Source organism: Pinus tabuliformis, chromosome 2_2, assembly GCF_031772625.1.
Source record: "Pinus tabuliformis cultivar Carrire ecotype Pingquan chromosome 2_2, CPIR1, whole genome shotgun sequence".
NCBI classification, from domain to species: domain Eukaryota; kingdom Viridiplantae; phylum Streptophyta; class Pinopsida; order Pinales; family Pinaceae; genus Pinus; species Pinus tabuliformis.
In genome coordinates this window covers 1,109,879,521-1,109,888,120 of record NC_142300.1, presented here as the reverse complement: position 1 = coordinate 1,109,888,120, position 8,600 = coordinate 1,109,879,521, and the positions used below count along the sequence as shown (strand labels likewise).

The 8,600-nt window shown below is 32.7% G+C and overlaps 1 non-coding gene across 1 annotated transcript; it reads right to left on the bottom strand.

Annotated features, from left to right (window-relative positions):
• Window positions 1-1,001: 1,001 nt before the first annotated feature.
• LOC149197288 (small nucleolar RNA Z162) lies at window positions 1,002-1,081 on the bottom strand. The gene has a single exon (XR_016255257.1). It is a non-coding gene; the product is annotated as a small nucleolar RNA Z162 (small nucleolar RNA).
• Window positions 1,082-8,600: the final 7,519 nt, after the last annotated feature.

Genomic DNA, 8,600 nt, shown 5'->3' with positions numbered 1-8,600 from the left:
TGTTGCTTTAGTGGGAGCTTGAGAAAGTTCCAAGAGCTTTGAAGACTTTTTTTGGAACTCCTGCATTCCCTAAGGTTGAGGAATACAAAGCTTTTAGAGAAATATGTTGAACTGCGCACAAAACATGAGCCTAAATTGAAACCTTCCAAGAAAAACCAAAAACATCCTTACCACCCATATCCTTAATTTGAGAAATTTGAGCAATCTCTTGATGGGTTAAGGAAGTGTGTGGCACCTCAATGTAAAGGTGATATCTGGGACGTCATCTGGTGATACCTTTTGTTGTTTATGTATATATATGGCAAAAGATTGTGTGTGCATATTGTATGTGACAGTGAATGCTTAAACATTAGAATTTCTTGTATATGATAATCCATGCTTAAACATTAGAATTTCTTTACTTTTTCTCTCAAGAATAACTAAAAAAACATAACTCGAGAAAAACATATATAAAATTGTTCCTTTGTATTTTTAAGGCAGATTGTTTCAAAAATTATATAATTATTATTTATATATTTAAATTGATTTTAATATTTGAATATTTAATTTTATATATATTTATTATTTGTATATTTAAATTAATTTTAATATTTGAATATTTTGATTCAATATTAATTTTGATTATTATATAAAATATATAATTAAAATATATTTAATTTTTATATTTTTAATTTTTTATTATGTAATATTACCACTCCCAATTAACCTAACCTTTTTCAGTAAATTTTAGGGAACTTCTAGTCATTCCCAATACTTGTACCTAATATTCCTCAGTTCCATTCCCAATACTTGTACCTAATATTCCTAAGTTCCAAAAACTCATGCAACATTCCATTCCCAATCCTTGTACCTAATATTCCTAAGTTCCAAAAACTCATACAACATAGTAAAAACTACTATAAAAACTACTAAACCTTTAACACAAGATCTTATCGCATTCGATTAATGTATACAGGCAAACATCCGATCCTAACAAATTGTTGAAATGAAATATTTGAAAATAGGCACTCAGAATGAAAAGGACTATGCTTCTTTCATGGGATATTAATCCTCAATACATACAAGTCCTCACTGTGCCACAATAAAAACATTACATGAATTTGAATTGCATAGCAACGAACGAACGAAAATAGAATACATTTTAGTACCTTCTCCGAATTAGAAAAAGGTAGCACGCACGTTGAAGGAAAAGGTCAGGATACATCCTATAAACATAAATTGTTCAAAGTAATAGTCGTTAATTATGTTTTCACTTGTCAATGTGAAGTTAAATAAGTTAAATATGTTATTAAGTGTTAAATATGTTCTTAAGTGAAGTTTGATACATGATTCCTCATTATGCACATTACAACAATAATATGCAGCAGCATCAAGATTATGTAAATGGCCACGCAATGGAATGGTAAAAACAAGCAATTAGTACAACGCAAACAAAAGCTAAATGCAAACAGAAACCAAACTTAAGATTAAACACAGTTGCCCTTGAAATAAATTATGTAAATGCCCACAATGGTATGATTAAAACAAGGATTTAAAATGAAAACATAAACCAAATGGAAACACAAACCAAAATTAAAATAAAACAGAGTTATCGTTGAAACCATATTGAAAGCTGCAAACATAGCAAACAGAGCTATTATCCATGCCATCGGTTACACAACTGAATCACAGCCAATCCAGCTCGGATTTACTATTTAAAATACTTCCAGAACTGAGAAACAAACGTAGCTCATGGAGACAACTTTTAATAATGCTTTTTTAATGACTCGGAAACAGAGCTATAAACCCTGTTTTAGGATACACATTACCAAATAACAGTCAGCAATACAGCAACAGAGGCAGCTGGACTCGCTAGTATGATTAGCACAAGGATTATGATTCATGGAGACAACTTTTAACAGAGTGGGGACTCCCTGTTTAGTTTCAGTTACAGCCTTCACCACAACACCGCAACACAGGCAATTTGGGCTCGGATCTACTGTTTAAACTAATTTCAAAACTGACAAACAGACATAGCTCATGGACACAACTTTTAACAAGCCTTTTACAAGGATTTAAAATGAGCACGCAAACATAAACCAAATGAAAACACAAACCAAGATTAAAATAGGAGTTTATCCTTGAAACCATATTGAAAGGACCGTTAAACATAGAACAGAATTTAAAAGAGACTACAGCAAACAGAGCTAATATCCATGCCATAGGCTACACAACTGAATCACAGCCTCGACATCACCGCAACCACCGCAACTGGGCCAATCAAGCTCAGAATTACTGTTTAAAATAATTCCAGAACTGAAAAACAAATGTAGCTGGAGACAACTTTTAACAAAGCTTTTCATGATTCCAGGAAACAGCGCTATAATCCCTGTTATAGGTTACAATTACAGCCTTCACCACACCATTGCAACTTGGGCTCAGACTACTGTTTAAACTAATTTACAGACGTAGCTCTTGGACACAACTTTCAACAAACGATCTTACGACTCCAGGAAACAGAGCTATAATCCCTGTTAGGTTACACACTAACGAATCGGTCTCAGAAACACAGCAAGAGGCAAATGGACTCACTATTGTTTAAATTAATTTTAGAATTGTCTCAGAAACACAGCAACAGAGGGAAATGGCCTCACTATCGTTTAAATTAATTGTAGAATTGAGAAACAAAAATAGTCCATGGAGACAACTTTCAATTCCTATTAGGTTCCACTACGATTTCACAGCCTCGTCACCATAGTAATAGATGCAATAGGGCTCGCTATTGTTTTCTTCACCGTTACTAAACAACCTAAAACAACTAACCCTTAAAACCCTAACATACAGAAAGAGGGAGGAAACGGATTTTAATAATCAAGCAGACACATTTTTAATGAAAATTAGGTTGCTGTTGTATATTCTTCAGCCTTATATATCGAAAAATAGCTCAGAACATCACAGGTAGACATCCATATAACCTGGAAAACAAATTTGATTAGACTAGTCACAAAGTAGCCTTAGACTCTGACATTTACTACAACCAAGCAATAATCATTAAAAACAAGGTTGTAACAATAACCTAACCCGCACAACCACCAATCCAAAACACAAGCCAATGCTTTAGGCATTTATGTAAATCAGGAGCCATTAAAATTATCATACCGATACTAACTATCCCACAATTCAAAAACACAATTCATACGCTGGGCAATTGAATGTATCACCACACTCAGCGACATACTGAAAGAAAGCAACTTGTCATTTTTATCTCCTATTATTAAGATAGAGAAACCGACTACAAACGTTTTAACTGGTACCAAACAAAACGAGTTCAGTAAAATAAGTCTTTCAAGGCTATTTTCCCTTTAAATGGGTCGTTTCAGCCAGACCATTACCACATGAACACTCTTGAGTCTAACCATCATCGCAACTATGCTAGAGTAGTAATCAGTCGATAGGGTAACGGACCACTGGTCACCTTCTTTTCCGACTGGGATTCAGGAAACTATAGAATTTCTAACCTAGATCTCCCCGCTTCCCTTTGTTTCAGTAGAACACGAAGGAGCCAAGCTTGTAGGCCCAATTTTCAGTACTTAAAAACACAAAAAAAAACAGATAAACATAATAGGCATTCAGAATGAGTAGGAGGATATGTTTAGCTCATCAATGTGAACTCAGTTGGATAATTCCTCACTATGCCTGTTACAACAATAATCTACAATATCGTGTTATGGGTATACACGAAGGAGTTAAGCTTGTAGGCCCAATTTCCAGTACTTGAAAACACAAAAACAAAGAAAAAAAAAAAAAACAGAAAACATAATAGGCATTCAGAATGAGTAGGAGGATATGTTTAGCTCATCAATGTGAACTCAGATAGATAATTCCTCACTATGCCTGTTACAACAATAATCTTCAATGGCGTGCTATGGGTATAACAGAGTGATCTTAGGCGAACCCCGGAAACGATAGAATCACAGCAGAAGACATTCCATAAACACATAGAAGTTAAAAGAAAACCCGATTTATCTTTAAACCCCTAGTAAAATGCTTCACATAGCCCGCCACAATTGCATCCCAATTGATCCTAAAACAGAAGGTACACCAAACCTTTCAATAGAAAACATTAAACACTAGTGTAAAATAATTCATAAAAATCCATTTGCCTTTAAACCCTTTTAAAAGCGCCAAACAGCCACCACAATTCTAGCCCGAAGAAACCTTAAGCATCAGCCGCACCAAAATTTTCAAAAAAACCATCACACATGAGCATAAAATAGGGCATACCAGCATTGTTCAGAGAAAAACTGAGTACCATACGAACAGATTTTAACTTCAAAACAAATTTGAAGATCAGTTCGCACGCGATGGCAACTGCAAAAAGAACAATCAAACACTTCAACTAAAACGGCCACAATACATGTTGTAGGTTGCACGCTACCCGTTTGCAGCACCTGCGCCACAAGAGCAAGGCCGATCTGGGTTGGGAACGTTTTCTTCATCTTTATAAAACCTACAAAACCTAACATAAACCCTAAATCGCTAACATAAAACAAAACCCTAATGGGGCACTATTCACCCTAAATATATAATTAACTATGTGACATTGAATTTTTAATTTCCGTTTCCGTATAATAATAAAATTAAAAGCTAACCATGAGGGGCTTTTTTTTATATAATTATGGGTTTTTTAAATTTTAATTCGTGATTTTTTGTTTTAGGTTATTTATGTGATGTATTTTTATATGATTTTGATTTCAATGTCAAGTTATTTTGTAATAATTAAACTAAGCGCAGGAAATGCTAGCTATGTGCTCTTGTTTAGCTTAAAGAGCCAACTTTTTCACTTCGATCTGTGTGAGTTGTATAAGGAAAAATTGTGATACATCCATTTATAATGAGAGATATGTGAATGTGTTTCTTTTAAAGGACTTTGTTTTGTTCCACCTCCAAACTTGCCATTAATCTAAAATGGTGTTTTTTTAAAGGGCTTTGTTTTTATTAAACTTCCAAACTTGCCACTAAGCCACAATGGTTTGAAGTCCTATATTATCAACAAATTATTATAATGAGCAAAATTCTGAGTAATATATGTTTATTTTATTTAGGTGGATAAGAATTTTAGCTCAAGTAATTTGGTAACTATTTGTTATTCGAGTGGTGTAGGTTTAAGTTTTTGGAAATATGTTGTAGTTGGCTTGTTTGTATCATTTACAAAATTGTTATACCCAGTGTAATAGTGATAATCAATATTTTGAATTTACTAATTTTCCAAAAATTCTCGTTCTGTTTATGTGTGTGTGTGTGTGTGCATATATGTACATATATATACATATACATATGAAATGGATTTTTTCACGATGTGTTTTTAAGCTAATTTTAATCGACATCTGACAAAAAATTTTAAAAAATTGAGTTTAAGTTGTTTAGTCTATATAATTCAAGTGCTCCAACAAATTTTCAGGGTGTTGAATCCATATATTCATTCAAAAATGTATTTTTAATAACAAAAAATCATAATCTTGCTTGAAATTGTATTGTTAAATTCCGACGAAAAATATTATTTTGTCTATAAATTAGACTACACCAAAAATAATAAATAAATAAAACAACTTTTCTATATTCGTGATAAAGGTAGGCTTTTATCTTTTAATTCTCGCCATTAGAGCTAATCATAAGTATAGGTTCAATAGTTAATGGCATAGTTATTATTCTTTTAAATAGGTGGAGGTTCAAGAACTAGGTATCATCATCCTAGATCCATCTTGACTTTGGATCTACCAAGCGTTGAGACGAGAGGGATAAAATCTCTTTTCACTCTAAAAGAGGTTTGCACCTTTAAGAGATTTGATCCCTCTTGGCACTTGGAAGATCTGGAGTTAAGATGGATCTAGGCTAGTTTAATTATTAACCATCAATTATTATAATTATAGATTTTTTATTTTATTTTTTTCAGTTTTAGTTTTAGTTTTATGTAATTTGACCTAGTTAAAATGTTTTAATTAATCATTATAATTCTTAATTTTATTTTCATATTTTATATTTATTTATAATTGTATTTTATTTTTATTGTTATTGTTATGTAATTTGATCGAACCAAAATGTTTACTTAACATAACTTTACGACATCTCTTCCATACTAACATAACCTTACAACATATCTTCCATACTAACATAACCTTACAACATCTCTTTCATACTAGGCTGAAGAGCACCTCTCAACATAATCAACAAACACTATATTGTTATGGAGTAACGCTAATGATAATTCAAGAGAATCCATTTTAAAAATCTTGTTATTATGGTGATCCCTTTCTCCATGAGTTTTGGTTGGATAGCTTCTAGAACTTTATATACATTATTGATTTAAAGGTGTTCTTAATTTTAAAATAAGTGGGAGTAATAGTCAAATCTTGATGTTAAGGCTTTTATTGGAACTGTTACCTAATGGGATCCAAGAAATGATAAAATTTCTTAGGAAAACTTTGTGTTTCATTTTATTAATGTGCTTTGATTATTCATTTGGCTTTTATAAATGTTATCCAACAAGATATGAGAAACAATAAAATTATTTTTGAGGGAAACTTTATGTGCTTCATTTCCCTCGAGTGTTTGGATTATCCATTGGCATAAAAGATTTAAGTTTGGATGTGAATTCTTATTATCTTTAAATATGGTTATCAAATTAATTAGAACATTGAACTCTAAACATGAGCTTTAATTCTTGAAATCCTTGATTCTACATCAAAAATACCAAAGTCAACTTTCAAATAAAAAAAAGTGGTGTTATCAGTGGCACCCTTTTCAGGGTTAAAATTAAATTTTTTTCTACCATAATCTTAAAGCTTGTACCATTGCTAACAAAAACCTTAAAACCAACACTTAAATTAAAAGGTGGTAAGAACAAGAGCGTGATTTTTTTTTTTTTTAATTTAAAATTACAAATCCATGGTCGTAATAACTAGCATTGTTGTAATGAAAACCTAAAATTAACCACTAAACTAAAAAGTAGTGCTACGAATGACACCTATATTTTTTGGGCTTAAAATTGCAACACTTTCGAAAAAAGCCTTAACAACTTTGTCATTGTAACAAAACTAATAACAACAGCTGGGGCAAAGAAGAGATAAGGGAAAAAATTTTGAAATGTTGACTAAGTATAGGAGTATTTGCACAGGAAGGGGTGGATACCACGAGTAGAAGACGGTGTAGAGGCTTGATGGGTCTATGCTCAACATACCGCACAAAGGCTCAATAAGTATGTGCTTGACATACTGTGCAGAGGCTTGACAGCTATGTGCTCAACATACCACATAAAGGCTCAATAGGTTTGTGCTCAACATACCACACAGATGTTCAATAGGTTTGTGCTCGACAAACTGTACAGAGGCTTGACACATCTGTGCTCAACATATCACGCAGAGGCTCGCATAAGAGTGTGTAACAGAGCTTGTGCAGTAATCATTGTATTCTTCATTTGACACAATATTTGACAACAATACAAGGTGGTTAGACATGAACTAAGGTGGCAGATTCGACGAGGGATCGAATAACGAACTCCCTAAGTTAGATTTTGATGACTTCTGCTATAAAAATATGATTTTTGTTAATCAAGTGTTCTCAAGTCTATTCCCAATTATGTTATAGGTCTTGAGCTTTATGTTGAGTTTTTGTTTTGTTTTGTTCAAGCACTTTGTTCTAGCAGACTTTGTTTTATTTTGAACATTATGGGTCTAATGAGGAATATTATGGTGGAGCTCTGATATGATGGCTTGTGTAAGCATTATATGGATATGAGTTTTATGGCATTGGCTAGAGGTATAAATTGAATATATGTTATCTGAGTTCCATTATTGAACTCATGTATATGTCTATAAATTTTTGTTACTTATTAATATGAATATAAGAGCTCGTAAGGAGTTTTGACTTCAGATGTATGTTTTTAATGTGTGATGTTGTGTTTACTAGTGGATGTCATGGATGGAATTCAGGTCTACATGGAGTTTTCTATTGTCGTAGTTACTTTATTTACTGCATCAGTTATTCCACACTTTCGTTGACAATCTCCCTCACTTGGGCTGCGTTTGTACTTCTATTTTGGTGAGTTTTCCCAACTGTCTCTTTTATGCACTTTCACTTTCACAAGCTCCATTTTCACATTTGCGGTTGTCATTTTGACTTGCTTTCACTTTAATAAGTGGAATTTTCAAGTTATCTTCACTCTAGCATGTGTCGCTTTTGTTGTTTTCACTCCTACATGTTTCGCACCTTTGCATATCACCAAAGTTAGTTATGGCACACTCTTATTAATTATATGGTCTTACAAGTAAATAGAATATGTGTTAGACACATTCCTACAAATTAACGCACCTAATTTTGATCACAGTCGTCACTTTTGTTGTAACTTATGTTCACTTTGTCGTCGTTTCAAGGTGTGATTGTTATCCATGAGTCTTGTGTATTCTTCTAGCTTATATTGATGGTTTTTGTATGTGTGGTCCAAGTCTGATTCATGTTAAGATGCATTTCCCTCTCTTACTATTGAGAAATGGCAACAAGAAATTCTAGTTTAATTTATCCTTAAATTAAACTGAGAACTAAAATCGAATTCTATTCTCATAGCA